The 15,656-nt window shown below is 33.6% G+C and overlaps 1 long non-coding RNA gene across 14 annotated transcripts; it reads right to left on the bottom strand.

The window, feature by feature from the left end:
• Positions 1-1,140: 1,140 nt before the first annotated feature.
• On the bottom strand, positions 1,141-9,923 carry LOC145114887 (uncharacterized). Of its 14 annotated transcripts, XR_013711318.1 has the most exons (13): positions 9,530-9,923; positions 9,290-9,359; positions 9,080-9,188; positions 8,776-8,887; positions 8,471-8,670; positions 8,176-8,287; positions 7,307-7,490; positions 7,098-7,186; positions 6,124-6,298; positions 5,915-6,038; positions 5,711-5,766; positions 2,066-2,128; positions 1,141-1,295 (listed from the first exon to the last, which is right to left on the bottom strand). It is a non-coding gene; the product is annotated as an uncharacterized LOC145114887 (long non-coding RNA). The 14 variants fall into 14 exon arrangements; XR_013711321.1 differs by lacking the exon at positions 2,066-2,128; XR_013711315.1 differs by lacking the exons at positions 1,141-1,295; positions 2,066-2,128 and adding an exon at positions 4,231-4,653 and having other exon boundaries at positions 4,711-5,766.
• Positions 9,924-15,656: the final 5,733 nt, after the last annotated feature.

Here is a 15,656-nt window from a genome sequence, read left to right as displayed (position 1 = left end):
GAATACCTTCAATCCTTGATTATTTGTACCGAACACCAACGTTTTGCCTAAACGCTCTTCCTATCGGTCATTTTTCTCTAAAGCTTCTTCCTGAGCTTTCTTGATGCTTTCCACAATCGTTGAGACAACTTTAGTTCTTAGTGCTCTTGGCCTTCTCTTTTTAAGGCTCACTTTTCGACTTATAGCATTAGCTACGACATTTGCTTTACCAGGGTGGTAAAGTATCTCATAGTCGTAATCCTTAAGCAACTCTAGCCAGCGTCGTTGCCTCATATTTAATTATTTTTTATAAAAGAGATACTAGAGACTTTTATGATCAGTGAAGAGTTTGCACTTTGTTCAGTAGCTCCTTTATGGGTCAAAGTTGTCAATGGAGCAGCTATCGAAGAAAAGCCTTGGATAAACCTTTGGTAATATCCAGCTAATCCCAAAAAGCTTTGAATCTTTCCTGGGTCAACCATTGTTCCCTCTTGGTTAACCACATAACATACCGATGGGTCACATTCTAATGACCTTTCATCGTATGATGCGGCGCTTAGACTCAGGTCTTTTAGAGTCAAATTCTAGAATGGAATATACCTTCCTTCATGTTCTAATGTGATATAATCACATTCTAGCATGCATCACTTCTAGCTATAAGCTTCTTACTTTAACAACGACCACGATAATTCTATTGATCGCTTTGATTATTCTTTCACTTAAATCATCTGGTTTAAGTCAGATGCTACATCGATCTTGGTTCCCTGAACCATGTAACATACTCATCTTAGACGGACTCGATATGATATGACCTCTAGGGTCGGAATAACAATCATCTTCTTAGTCATTACCGAAATGATAATATCTTATATTCTTGAAACCAAGACATGTGAGTTGTAGTTTACAAATCGGTTGCACATTGATGATACGTAAACACACCAGTAACTTGGTGTTATAAAACGTATTGTTGTGTGTGATTTGATGAGTAAATTAAGCAAGCATATGAGTCGAAGTTTATCCGTTCCTTTTTCCCAAAGTGGGATAAAAGCGATATTTGTGGGCCTCTCGATGATTTAGTGATGACACCCTAAGCGCTTGGTGTCACACCCCGCTAAAGCAGAAACACGAGGCATGGCAGTATAAAGGGTTTCATAGCAAAAGTTAAAAGACAACACCAACCATAGTATTAAAAATCATTACAAATTTACAATGAGTTTGAACAAATTTTAAAAGAAATTACAATATAAATTGAAATACAACACATGCGAACGCTCCTAACAGTGATGTGTCCCTAAGTGCCACTTACTCGATGATTCCTGAAAAAGCATGTAAAACGAGTGTCAACTATAAAAATAATTGGTGAGTACTCACAGATAAACAAAATAATATTGGTCTCAAGAATCAAAATAAAAGTTTTAATAAAAGTTTCCATAAATAAAAGTATATTGCTAAAATGAGTTTTCAAGAATCGAAATAATATTCGTTGTTACAAGGAGCAAACAATTTCATTGCTAAAACAAGTATATAAGTTTTCAGTAATAAAAGTTCGTTGCTATAATGAGAAACAAAGTTCGTTGCTATAATAAGCATAAAAGTTTCGTTGCTAAAATAAGTATACAAGTTTCATTGCTAAAATAAGTATACAAGTGTCGTTGCTAACATGAGAATACAAGTTTGATATGTGCATAAAGATTCGTATGTGCATCAAGTTTCCATTCATGAGTTCACAACCCAAGCCTAATGACCGAATCGTGCCCTATTGACTACTATGTGTATCGCAAACATAGTGTATAAAATGGTAAAATGCACTTAAACGAATCGTGCGAGTGAGGAGTTGTCTACCTCCTGATAGCGTTATCCATAATAACCATAGGCTCAAAAAAGTTAATGAGTTGTGTCTAGAGATTCTAGGGACTTAACCGCGATACAGTTCTCATGAATTAAAGTAACATACACATACATACAAAATATAGCAACCAAGTTTCATACGAGTTAAAATAAATACAACGAACATAAAAAGTTTAGGACATGCTTTTCCACCCCAAAACATTTAAAAACCGAAAATAGGGGAGTGGTGAATACTCACAATACATCGTGATGATGCAAATGGTGCCTTGAGCTATGCTCCACTCGTACCACTATCGTTTTCCTACAATAATGGTATTCACTAGTGAGTCTCTAATCGAAATCTAACACTAGTATACTTAGTACTACAATAGAATTATGTCAATATTGTGTCAAAATTTAATATTGATAAGTTACAAACATTTTTCTGTGAAAATTAAATTTCAATGAATCAATTATTATATAACAATTTAAGTGGAAAAATTCCCATTGCTAATATTTAACAATTTTAGAGGTGTTCCAATGATTAAATATTGAAAAACTAAATCAGTTTAGTTCTAAAATTTCCCAAACTTTGTGTTTTAGTTTCAACTGAAGTCAAGGATGCTATGATAATTTTTCTTGCGTTTTTGATATGTCTAGCTATTTTTTCACCATTTTAATTTCTTGAATAACCATAAAATTATGAAAAATACTAAACAGTTAATAAAAATTACCAAACTTCAGATTTTGGTTTTAACTGCATTAAAAGACTTCCAGATAAATTTTCATGGATTGTAGATATGTATAACCATTTTTCTTATATTTAATTCTCTAAATAGATAAAAATTCATGAAAAATAGCAATCAGTTAAGAAAATTCCCCAAACTTTTTATAATACAGCCATTACACACACTTAAGCTGGGAAAAATATAAAAATAGATTTCTAAACTGTTTAACCCAATTTTATGATTTTTGTGCATTTATTTGAATAAAAATGGGGACAAATAGAAAACAGTTTCGAAAATTATCCAAAATTTTTGTAGTACTTTTATTAAACATTATTAAGCTGGAAAAAATATAAAATCGGATTTCTAAACTGTTTAACCCAATTTTATGATTTTTGTGGATTTAAGTGTATTAAATCTTGGGAAATTAGAAGAAAAATAGCATACAGAAGAGAAAAATCATCAAAATTTTTATGTAGCATCCTAATATATTATACGAATTCTGGTAAATTTGCATGAATTTTGGAAGAGTAAAACTATTTTTCCCATTATTAGTCCATTATAAATACAAAAATCGGGGAAAAATAGGAATGCTTTATGAAAAATTATGAAAATATTTTTCGGAGTCTTACACATAGGGTAGGAGCTACAAAAATTATTAGATACCCTTTTCACATTTCTTAAATTGGTTTTATGATTATTTGAATTAAACAAAAAGAAAATTCAAAACCATAGCAAACAATAACAAAAATTGATGAAACGCACTGAGAGGTAATCATTCACTTTAGGGGTCATCCACGAATTTATCTAGGATTTATAGACCTCAAAAAGTATTTTATATGAATTATTGTCCTATTTTCTTGCAATAATTATAATAATTCGAGAAAAATGAATTATTTTCTGCAAATTTGTAGAACGTCTCATTTTGTTAGTGGAGTTCTAGGAAAAATCGGATTTGATCAGAAAAGAAGTTTTAGATATTTATTTGGGAATAAATCATTTATGAACCTATTTGAAAGCTTTTTAACAACAAACTTTGATGATCAAGCCTCTAAGCTTGAAGATCATCACATGCATGTTGGTTTTTGGGTAAAATAATATCACCATAATCATAAAAATCATGGTTATAAACATGCATGTGAATAATCTCAAAGAAAAGTGTTTGTGGAGAAGAAGAAATAGTATAACTTGAAGGAATAGTGAAGTAGAAAGCGATTTTACCTTCAAGAACACCACAATATGATGAAGATATAGAGTTTGAGGAGTGTTCTTGGGTTTGTTTGCTGGAAAATTTTGTGGTTCCTAGAGGGAGGAAGAGAGAAAATGTGTGTGAGAGAGTGAGAGAATGAGAGAGAATGAGGGAAGATGGAGTGTGAGAGTGGAGAAAAATGATTTTGTGTTGGAAAGAGGAGAGATATGGGGAGAGACCCCCCATCTCTTCCATTTATTTTATATAAATTTCCCTCAATTTTTATAAAATTTCCCATTTTTTTTATATAAACTAGATTGGTAACCCCCGCTTCGCGGGGGGCAGAGGGACCAGATGTGTTCCTATGATATCGGTTGTAACCTTTGTTCAAGATATTTCGTATCTATTTAAGAATCTGTTAATAGAGCAGATAATTATATTAGGGAATAAGGATCAAAAGATATCATTCATTAGAATTTGTGGTAACAGATATATATATTAGGCGATAAGGATCAAAAGATATCATTCATTAGTTGATATTTGATTACAAAAGTGTCCATTCATTAAGGGATGACTACTGGACATTTGATTACAAAAGAGTTGGTGTGGTATGCTTCGTCATGGGGCTTGGTGGTCGTGAATGATTTTCTTGCAGATGTCTGTTGCTGCACTCATGTTCTCCTGCATCGCTTGGAACATGTCGAGCATGAGCACGGTGTCTTGGTCGAGGTTGTTGATGAAGGATTCGGTGATGACCACGTGCCTGTATGGAATTTCCACTGCAGCTTCTTTTATCATATTCTGCCTTGCTTCGTTGATGCTGGTGTATGTGTTTTGGACCATGGCCAATGATTCCTTCATTGTCTCCAGCTGGTTTTGCAGAAAGAACCACACTGCCAGCTCTACAGCAATGAGTGTACCTTGCGTGAGCAGCTGTAGAAATATTAAGACCCCTCTCCACATACCAGAAAAACGCACCACAATACTCACATATCCAACTACAATCACCACAATCAACGTACTGGGGAAGCACAGAGAGTCCATCAAGACGCCGCCACTTCCGTCGACCACCAATAGGAATAGCAGCAGACGACGAAGCACCGTCATCACGGGTCCGCTTCGACGGAACCGACATGACATAGATACACGACGACACAACGGAAATAAAGCAAGCAAAAAAACCACAATAGAGGAAAGATAAGAAGAACAAAAGACAAATTTTACCTTACAGAAATGAAAAGTCAGGTCGAGAAATGAAAGCAGATGACCACCAAGAAAGAGAAACACAGAGGAAAACAAAAGGAAGTTCAGCAATTGAAAACCAAATTAACAGGAAGAAGACACATGCAAATCGGTAGAAATTGACACGTAGCTGGGAACTCATTAAAAAAACAATAAATTGACCACTCTTCACCGATTACGAAGAACATAAAGAAGAGAGTCGATGCAGGAAGAAAATAAGAAAAGTGACTAAAGTGGGAAATTAAGCAAAATAGAGGGACACAAAGTTAATATAGCTTGAGGGACCGATTTTGACAAAATAAGGGAACGAATATTGTTACAATCTTTCATAATGTATTTTGATTTTTGGTAATGAAATTAGAAGAAATTGCAAAAAAAAAAAAGGAAAAAATAGGTATAAATGCAAACTGCATTGCTATTTAGTGCATTTTACCCTTAAAAATGGAAAATACACCTAATGGCAATGTAGTTGGGTTTTTGGAAAACAAAAATCAAAAGAAATAATACGAAAAGCAGGGAAAGAAACGTTCAAATTGAAAGTACACTATCATTCACTACACTTACCATCTAAATATGGAAAATGCACCAAAATGGCAAAGAAACAATAAAATTGAGATATTTGAGCCCAACTTTAGCTCATATGAAATATTACAAAAAAAAGAAAAAAAACTGATTATGATACTCTAATGAAGACAAAAATCATTTATTTATATTTTTCTTCCCAAAAAATAAAGAAAATGATACTTACAGGTACATCTTAAGACTTGTAGTGTGTGTCAGTTTCTAAAATAATGGACCGGGAGTCTGCCAAAAAAAAACATGTTTAAAATGGGATTTATGTCATAATTTGGCAACCAAAAAGAAAAGTATTTAGTTTAAAATGAAAATATTAGGAAATCATAATATTTGGAAAGGAAAATGATAATAATCATGAAGAAAAATAGAATATAACCTCAAGAATTAATTAAATCTTCTTTATACCGGTCGAATTATAGTTGTGGTGATTGCATGCCAACTGTACCAGCATAAAATTGCATCAACAACATAAAACGCAACATGTATGAGATCATATATTCCTGAAATAATCATAGAAATGCAGTAAGAATATAGATGCTCTGTTGCGGCCCTTGGTCAGATGAAGAAGAGTTACACCAGCCTTACAATTCTTAGCTTCTTCGCAGTTGCCCATACTCGAACAACCAGCTAAATCATTATCGCAAACCCTCCCTTCCCTTGCAACTGCTTCAAAATCTAACATGATTGCCACAGGAGCAGTTGTTGACACCAGAATATTAGACGATAGATTTCTCATCCAACACGCTAGAGCACAAATTGGCTGGTAAAAACAAACCTTTTAAGGATAAGATAACAAACTTGTTAAATTTTCAAAAAAACTGACACAAATACTTGGGAAAAAATAGCATACATCTATAAAAACTTTCTTGCTTCTTGCTTTCAAAAGACTGTTTGAGGGAGGTGGGGGGTCAATTTCAAAGAGGAACAGATTAATAAAAAAAAAAAAAGATTTTAGTCCTATATTTTCCTGTCAAATGGACCATTTCCCTTAACTACAGACCTGAAAGCCTTCAATGAAGTCAAAATACCATGAATACTTATGTTATCTGTTACCATTGGCAACAGATGTGTGAAAATGTTTTAATGATGATATAACATTTTAATAAATTCCTAGTACCAATCATATAAGTTGAAAATAAGTCTTATACCCCTTACAATTATATGGGGGAAGCGTAATATCAGGTTAGGGTAATAGCATTTTTTGTGACCTGCTCAAAATCAACTTTTTTTTTGTTTATGTTAATGACAATCTTCGCCCATATATTATCGAATACTTGCAGAAATGGTGACGGTCCCTATATTATTAGTTATAACTTATAAATGTCCACAAATGCAAGACTCAACAGAAAATGATTTTTAAGATTAAGAAAGAAGCAATATGTTACCTGAAAAGTATGAAAAGTAAGAAAAAGATGAAGCTTCTGCAGTTGTGCTTCACTGTTATATGTTTTTAAATTTGAAACCTAACTAAATTGTTTAAAAAATATGCTAACATTGAATAAAACGGAATAAAAATTCAAATTTTATAATAAAATGAAAAAAGTGGAGTAAACATTTACCTTCATGCATCGACAATCACCAACAAACCCTTCAAATTGAGTGATGGAGAAATCAATCGTTCATTGTGGGGAAATCATCAACAAAGGCCCTGTTACAATTAGAAAAATTAACTTCAGTAAAATGGATGTCGATGTATGAAAGAGCAAAACGATGCAGTAGAAATTCCATGAAATCTTAGATCGAGGAAGCGATGTTATTTTGATGATACCTTGTGGAAGAACTGGCAGGTGAAGGTTGACAAAAGAGAACTCGGAGGTCTTTTAGATTCTTGGATAATTGTCCGATCCATGCCATTTTCAATCTCCGGTTTAACTGGAAACAGTGGTTGCGTCGCAAGAGTAGATTTTGTGTATGCCTTTGTTTAAGTGAGCAGCTTTATCAAAAGCACAATCCTTTGATAAGAAAGATATTAGATAAAACATATGAAAACAGATTGCCATTTCAAACATCCACTGACTAAGGGCATGGAGCCTCTTCATGTGCTTCTTCAAATCGGAGACAAAGCTACTCTATTAATATTTTATATCAATTTTCAATCTATTTTATTAAGATCAGTTCTTGCACTTTCTTTTTGGGTAATAAATAACAATGCAAGTTGTCATGAAGCAATAAAAATATGTATGTATGTGTATTATGTTGAATCCATCAATAACAAAAAATTGAATACAGAGCGAATTCAGATGCTGTAATGCAAAATTATACGATATCAATTACAACATCATCCATGAATAACTCAAAAGACTTGTCTCGGGACATTATTTACTGATAAACATTGATAAGAACAATTTTAAAGAGCACTCATGCTCTGATTCACTCAACTACATAATACAGAAAAAGCAATAACTCAAGAAGAGAGAACTGAATCAGATATGTTATCACATATCTAAAATAATATTTTAGTGAATACGGAAAAAAAAATTCACTGATAGAATGTAAGCAAACCTGGGCATTTCTCATGAAACAACTGAAGAGTTGCAGAAACAGACTCTTTTACATAAAAAAAATACAATGTAAACAGACCTAAATTTCAATTCGAAAGTAAGAACTGAGAGTTGGGGTTGGGTTTTACGGACATACCCGGAATACGTGGAAGAAAGGGGATTCTCTGGGTCTTCTTCCAGACAGTCTCTTGGATCCCAAAATCTTTATCCACAATAAGATAAGTTTGATGTTTGTGGAAATCTTCAATCTATAATCATCATATAACAATTAAATTATATCTCAAAGGAACTCATAAATAATATTGATTAAGCTGTGTAAAGTAAGAAGCTGTTGAGATTCATTTACATCTTTATAACTAAAGGATTCCCAAATAATAGTTTGTAAAAAATAAAAAATAAAAAAATAAAAAAATAAAAAAAAAAAAGCCCACCTGCACTGACATCTAATTTGTTGGTTCTACAGACAGAAAAAATCTTCTCACCATTGTCATAACACAGACCTTGTGTTAGGTTTTGTGGCGTAATTGAACATAGGTTACAAAACAATTGACATGCAACAATCCCTTCTCTCTACACATTTAAGAAAAACTTCATTTACAATATTCTTTAGACCAGACATTTCATCGAACACCTAGCATGCAAAACGAAATACAATTCCATGTAATAAGAAATTCTTTCAATAATAGAACCATCAATAAACTCCAAACAATTCAATTGTAAGGAAACAAAATCGTACCTTTAATGGTTTGGAAATATCCTCAGAAGAAAGAACATCTCTTCAACCTCATCAACAAAGACGTCGATGCTTTGTTGACTTCTCAGGTGACCAAGCTTCAAGTGGCGTGTGGCTGTGAGTGCAAAAGATGAAATACTTACTTCTAAAATACACGCTGCAGTCCGTCAGGCGCCATCTAAAATACGTTGAATATTCTGATATGTATTAAAAAAAATTTGATTTCTTTTACAGAACCCAAAACGTGTTTAGTAGAGAAAGAATGAATAAGTTGAGAAAGATGTAGAGGTAGAAAGAGGAAACTTACCTGTGATTCATCAAGAGGAGCACCAAACGTAAAGCGTAGTCCTTCAACTGTCGTCAGGGGTATTATGTTTCTTTAGCAACCTGGAAAGGAGATTCTTCAATTACTGGTTCTAATCGAGAGAAACAAACAAAATATAGTTAGAAAATGGAAAAGAAGAAGCAGAAGGCAGAAGATGCAGTTATCGAGTGAAATATATTTTGTCTCCATCACCTCTGATTCGGAACTGATAGGGAAAATCTCAACCATTTCTCTGTTCAAGTGCGTTCCTTCTTCGACCATACTGTAATCGAAAACAGATATGGTAATTAGGCGATAGTAACATAAATGGTGCCTTCTTATGAAGAAACTAACGACAACTAAAAAAACGAATGCCCTAATTTTGAGAAGACAGACATTTTTGGGTGTAGGGCTTACAGAAAGAGACTGTGAAATGTGAAATCGGAGTGGAACCTGCAGTTTGTTTAGTGCGATGATGGAATCCGTGGAAGGTGCGACGGTGGTGGACCGATATGTTTTGTAACGATGAATTCAAAGAAGCTATCAAAAGCAGATGGCAGATGGTGGAAGATCTTATGCAGTTCCATTCGAAAGATGAGGCTGCGCTGCGACCGACCATGGAGAAGACGAATCCGACGTTTTTGGGATGTAAAAGAAAACGGAAGCGGTGGGAAAGCTCTATCTAGATGCAATGGCGGTGGAGGAACATAGAGGGCAGAGAAGGACTGAAGATGAGTAATGTTGAAGCGGTGGATCATCAGCACTAAACCTCTAGAAACGTCTGAGAGGTGAAGAATCGGGAAGTAAAAAGCGGTCGGATGTTAGCGGAGCGAGGGAAACTGTAAATCACCTAAAAACCGTAACGAACGTATGTTTATAGTTCAGGGACCATTTATGCCAACATCTTAGGAACCGTTACTTTTGTTCATAACTTTAATATATATATAATAATAATGCATTATAGTTCAGGGACAATTTATGCCAACATCTTAGAAACTTTACTGTTACTTTTCTTCATAACTTTAATATATATATAATAATAATGCATTAATCCATGATTTGTTTTATAAAATTATTGATTTAACTTGATAATTAAAAATAAATATTGATACTTTAAATCTTATTTTCCTTGAATGCATTTTAATAATTTTAATTATTATAAAGTAATATTATAAGTTTCATAATTATTTTTATAGAATTTTTAAGGTTAAAGTTTATAAATATGTGTTTTTTTGGGGGCTTTTTAGAGTTTTGAGGAGTTTGTAAGTCTTTGGATATCAAAATTCATTAAATTTTAAGACTTCAAACTATTTTAGAGTTTCATAACTCTTATTCAAGTTAGAAATAATATTTGTAATTTATTTTTACTGGTTTATTGGCATTCTATGTAGTGATTTCGAGATTTAAGCGAAATTGAGAAATCAAGTATACTAGTCCTAGTCTTCAACTTTAACTTAAGTTCCTACGAGACTCGGACCTAATTTATACCACTAGGTCAAGTGCATTATGTGTGTATATGATTCATGAAAAGGTGTTCGAGTCAAAGAGCGACCCGAATATGGATATTCACTACAGTTACGTAGTTGTAGAATTCACATATCAATATGAAATCTAAGTGTACTATCCATTGATTCTAATTGTTTCCAAGTTTCTAGTAGGTTATAACATAGCTCCTAGTTACAAAGTCTAGTATGTGTCGTGCTTATAAGTGCAACTAAGTTTAATCAAATCAAGAATCGACTCGAATTTTGACGATTGTCACACTTGGCCAAGCCTGGACTGATTTGATTTGTTCAATTAGTCAGTCATCAAAAATCGGAAATCAGGAAACAACACATGAACAGAGAGAATGATTATAATCCATGTCTCAGTTCATACGATATCCTTTAGAATGTGTTAGGGTACAAAGTCATGTTTGGATGTGGAGTCTTAGGTTTTACCTTCTTGTATGTGTAAATAGGTTGAGTCTTTCCTATAAATAGGAAGTGAGTGACTCCCATTATGTAAGGAACCATTTGGAGTGTTAGACTAGAGAGAGAAATTGTGTACAAACCCATTTGTATATCCTTTCTAGATCTAATATGAGCTTACACAGATTTATTTACTCCTTGTGTTCTTGAGTTTACATGATGATTCACTAGATCTTTTCTAATTCCGCACATGTCATCATAATCAACACCATTACAATTGGTATCAGAGCGGGTGTTCTTGATTTGATCAAGAATTGATCCATGGTCGCAATCTTGATTTGGTGATTCATTTTTTGATCTTTGATCTTCGTGTTTTAGAGAGTTTTTGGATTCTAGAAATCGAATTCATCTTTGATTCTATTCTAAATTCGATTTTCTTCACTAGAATTCAAGTGATTTTTACTTTCTCTCTCAAGAAAACCCATTCAAAATCACTTTCTGATCCGTGTATGGATAATAAAGGCCCAAAAGGTTATGGGTAGCATAATATTGGGCTAGAAAGATTGTTTGGGCTTAATGGCCTATGGGGTGTGCATGGTGACGTAGTTGATGGATTAGGGTTTTCTTAATTAAATTAATAAAAGTTTAATAAATCCAAGACTTTATTGATTGTTTGATTCAAAGCTTGGGTGGTTATGGAAGCATTTGGAAGGGTATCATTGATGGCTCTCTTTAAACTTTGGGAGTTACACTCTTATCATTGATGGCTTTCTTTAATCCTTGGGAGTTACACTCTTTACATCTTCTCATAACCAATTACTAGCAATTGAAGAACAGTTGAAGACATGGACGTTTTTTTGTCATTCTTAAGTGTGGTAGACGTTTTTTTGTGTTATTTCAAGAGTTTCCTTAATTTTCATTTACTAGCTTTAATGAGTAATTGGTTGGTTGGCTTGTAACCACCAACTTTGTAATAAAGGCTTCATATAAAGCCATGTTTATCCATGGAAATGTAATAGACGAATTTTAATCAAAGAACCCTTTTGTTCACTTTGAATTATTGTCATAGTTCACAAATTATCATCTTTTGGACGTGATCCTTGAGTTGATCGAATTCAAGCTAATAGGTCTTAGTTTGTCTTCAGATTTACAAGCCCATACCACTACGTCACCATCACACCCCATAGGCCATACACGTATCATGTATCAGCCCATACCACTTATGATACGTGTATGGGTTGTTTTGTATTGAGATGGAATAATGTTTGAGACAAAAACAATAAAAGGATAGATTTGATAAACAAACTAGACCTATAGCTTGTAAAAGGATAGATTTGACGTAGTTGTATGGGCTTAATGACCCATACACGTATCATGTATCAGCCCATACCACTTATGATACGTGTATGGGCTGTTTTGTATTGAGATGGAATAATGTTTGAGACAAAAACAATAAGAGGATAGATTTGATAAACAAACTAGACCTATAGCTTGTAAATCTGAAGACAAACTAAGACCTATTAGCTTGAATTCGATCAACTCAAGGATCACGTCCAAAAGATGATAATTTGTGAACTATGACAATAATTCAAAGTGAACAAAAGGGTTCTTTGATTAAAATTCGTCTATTACATTTCCATGGATAAACATGGCTTTATATGAAGCCTTTATTACAAAGTTGGTGGTTACAAGCCAACCAACCAATTACTCATTAAAGCTAGTAAATGAAAATTAAGGAAACTCTTGAAATAACACAAAAAAACGTCTACCACACTTAAGAATGACAAAAAAACGTCCATGTCTTCAACTGTTCTTCAATTGCTAGTAATTGGTTATGAGAAGATGTAAAGAGTGTAACTCCCAAGGATTAAAGAAAGCCATCAATGATAAGAGTGTAACTCCCAAAGTTTAAAGAGAGCCATCAATGATACCCTTCCAAATGCTTCCATAACCACCCAAGCTTTGAATCAAACAATCAATAAAGTCTTGGATTTATTAAACTTTTATTAATTTAATTAAGAAAACCCTAATCCATCAACTACGTCACCATGCACACCCCATAGGCCATTAAGCCCAAACAATCTTTCTAGCCCAATATTATGCTACCCATAACCTTTTGGGCCTTCATTATCCATACACGGATCACTTTCTCTCTCTAGAAATCTTCTAGTTTTTGTGATCATGGTGCGTTTGGAGTATGGTTCTTGGTTTGTAATCGTTGAAGGTGTGAAATACAAGGTCAACAAATTTGAATTTTATGGGTTATTGTTTAGTGGGTTGATTTCATTGGATTCTATGGTTTCTTATGGAGGTTTGAAGGATGTTCATGGAAGATTGGTATTTCAACCACTTTCAAAGATTGAATGCTTGTATGATCTTTTCATTATCATGTTAGTTCATAGTGATAACCGAAAAGAAGGAGAAGAAAGAGATTTGTTTAATAGAAGATACATTTCTCTTGTTGAAAACCCAAGTGATCTTCATGCTCTTAAGTTTGTTGAAGATGTTCTTGATGATGATCATCATGTTCTTGATGTTCAAGAAAAAGGAGTTCAATGTGATGTTCTTGATGTTCAAGAAAAAGAAGTTCAAGTTGATTCTTATGATGAAAAAGTTTTTTGCTCGGTTGGAGTTCAAACCGATGATATTTTGTGTTCTTGTGATTCGTTTGAAGGAATGATTCCTTATCGGAAGCTGGTGATCCAAGAAATTCATAAGTATCAAACTCCAAAAGATTTGATTCAAACTCACAAAGTTCAAGTTGTGGAAAGTGGGTTTGTTCATGAAGTCAAGTCTTCAAGATGCAAAAAGATGAGAAAGAAAAAGAAGAAGAAGATCAATCGCAAAAACAAACGGGTTTAATCTAAAAAATCGTCAAATGTTGTGAAGCCGAAATCCGTGAAACAAATTTGGGTTCCAAAGCAACAATCTCCAAAGGTTGCATTGAATTTGAAGTCAAAACCCAAAAGTGTTGGTGGTTCTTTTGAAGATGTTCTTGGATCGATGAAGAACATGAAGAACGAGTTGTACAACACGCATAGTGGGTGGTACAATGTTCAAATTGGAGATTTTCTCCTTCCGACAAAAGAACCAAGATCTTCTAAATTTGATTCGTTCGTTGCAAATGGATCTCGATTCGTCAAAAAGGCATCTCAAATTCTCAAATGGATTCCAAAACGTCCATGATTTCGATTAGTACTTTGCGTTTTTCATTTTTGATCGATTTGCCTCATTGGATCAAATCATTTTCAACCCCGTTGATTGATCCAATTATTTTTGTTTAGATCAAATTCAAAACCAAAAATCATATTCTTCTAATTTCTTTTTCAATTTGAAATCAAATTTTTTAGTTTTGAACTGATCACTGTTCATTAATGCAAAACATAAACTCAATATTCTCAATCCATAATTATTCAAAATTGAGCCCAATCTAAGTCTTTAGCCCAAATCATTTGAGTTGTTACTGTTCATCGATCAAATCTTGGGATTTCATATGATATTGACTTTTTGAGTCAATATTCACAATCAAACAAAAAGGAATTTATTCTCGAACAAATTGGAATCGAAAGTATTTTAATTGTAGATTAAAGACGATTTCATCTGATATCACTTGGACGAGATCGACATCGAACATGTACATGAAATCGGAAGTTGGGAATCGATGACTTGTAGAACGAAACATGATTGGATTCTTATCATTCGATAGCGATGACCTGTAGAACGAAAGCTAGATGTCGACTCTGTTTTGGTTTGCTAGCGATTAGAAGGTTTGATTATCTGAAATCGAAATAGATCAGAAATTCAAAGAATCGAAAAGAGCTCGTTTTTGACATCAAGTGAACGAAAATCGATGTTTGAATATCGATTTTTGATTGTTGATTGTTTGAAATCGATAGGGATTTTTTTGGATATGATAGATTCGAGAATGAAACTGAACGATCTCGTATGTTTGTTTTGGAGTTGATTTTTGTGAGGTTTAAGTCGATTTCACATCTGGAATCGAAAAGTCAATGTGAGTGGAACGAAAGTCAAAATTCAACGGAAGCACATGAAGACGGAATCACAGTTTGGTTTGCAGTTTCGTTTTTGGATTTTAATGTGTATATCAATTGTTGATTGAGTAACGAAAACTCGATTGGGAAGTCAATTTGGGAGTCGATTGAAGTCAAAATTGAAATTCGATTCAGCAGGTTGTTGATGTCAACATCAGTAGTCTAATTTCAGAGGCTTTGAGATTCGAAGGGTCGATGTTCATTTGTTGATTGGTATCGACTGAAAAGTGAAGTCGATTTGGGTCTGATTTAGAAGGTTTAAGATGATATCAATGACTTGGATTGTTTTGGTATCGATAGAGAAGGATGAGTTTTGGGTCAAATGATTCAAATCAGTTTCGTTAAAGACAAGATGAAAGCATTCGGTGACGTCTACTGTGAAACATTCACGAATTGGGAAAAAGAAAACAAATATTTTCGAATTGGGTCCCTAATCTTTTCACGAAATGGCAAAAATGGTCCAAATTCGAAATGATGTAAACAATTTTTGAAGAAGGCTGAAGTTTCTCTTTAAGCCCTTACAGTTTCGAAATGTTGGCAGAAATTACCCAACTTCAAAATTGGGCTACTGTTATGAGAAATTGAAGAATGTTCATTTCTGGTCCCTGCAGTTTGTGC

This window comes from Lactuca virosa, chromosome 5 (assembly GCF_052849685.1).
Source record: "Lactuca virosa cultivar CGN04683 chromosome 5, Lactuca_virosa_CGN04683_v6, whole genome shotgun sequence".
In the NCBI taxonomy this organism is placed as follows: domain Eukaryota; kingdom Viridiplantae; phylum Streptophyta; class Magnoliopsida; order Asterales; family Asteraceae; genus Lactuca; species Lactuca virosa.
Note: the sequence above shows the minus strand (reverse complement) of the source record. Positions and strands in the feature narration are given on the sequence as shown.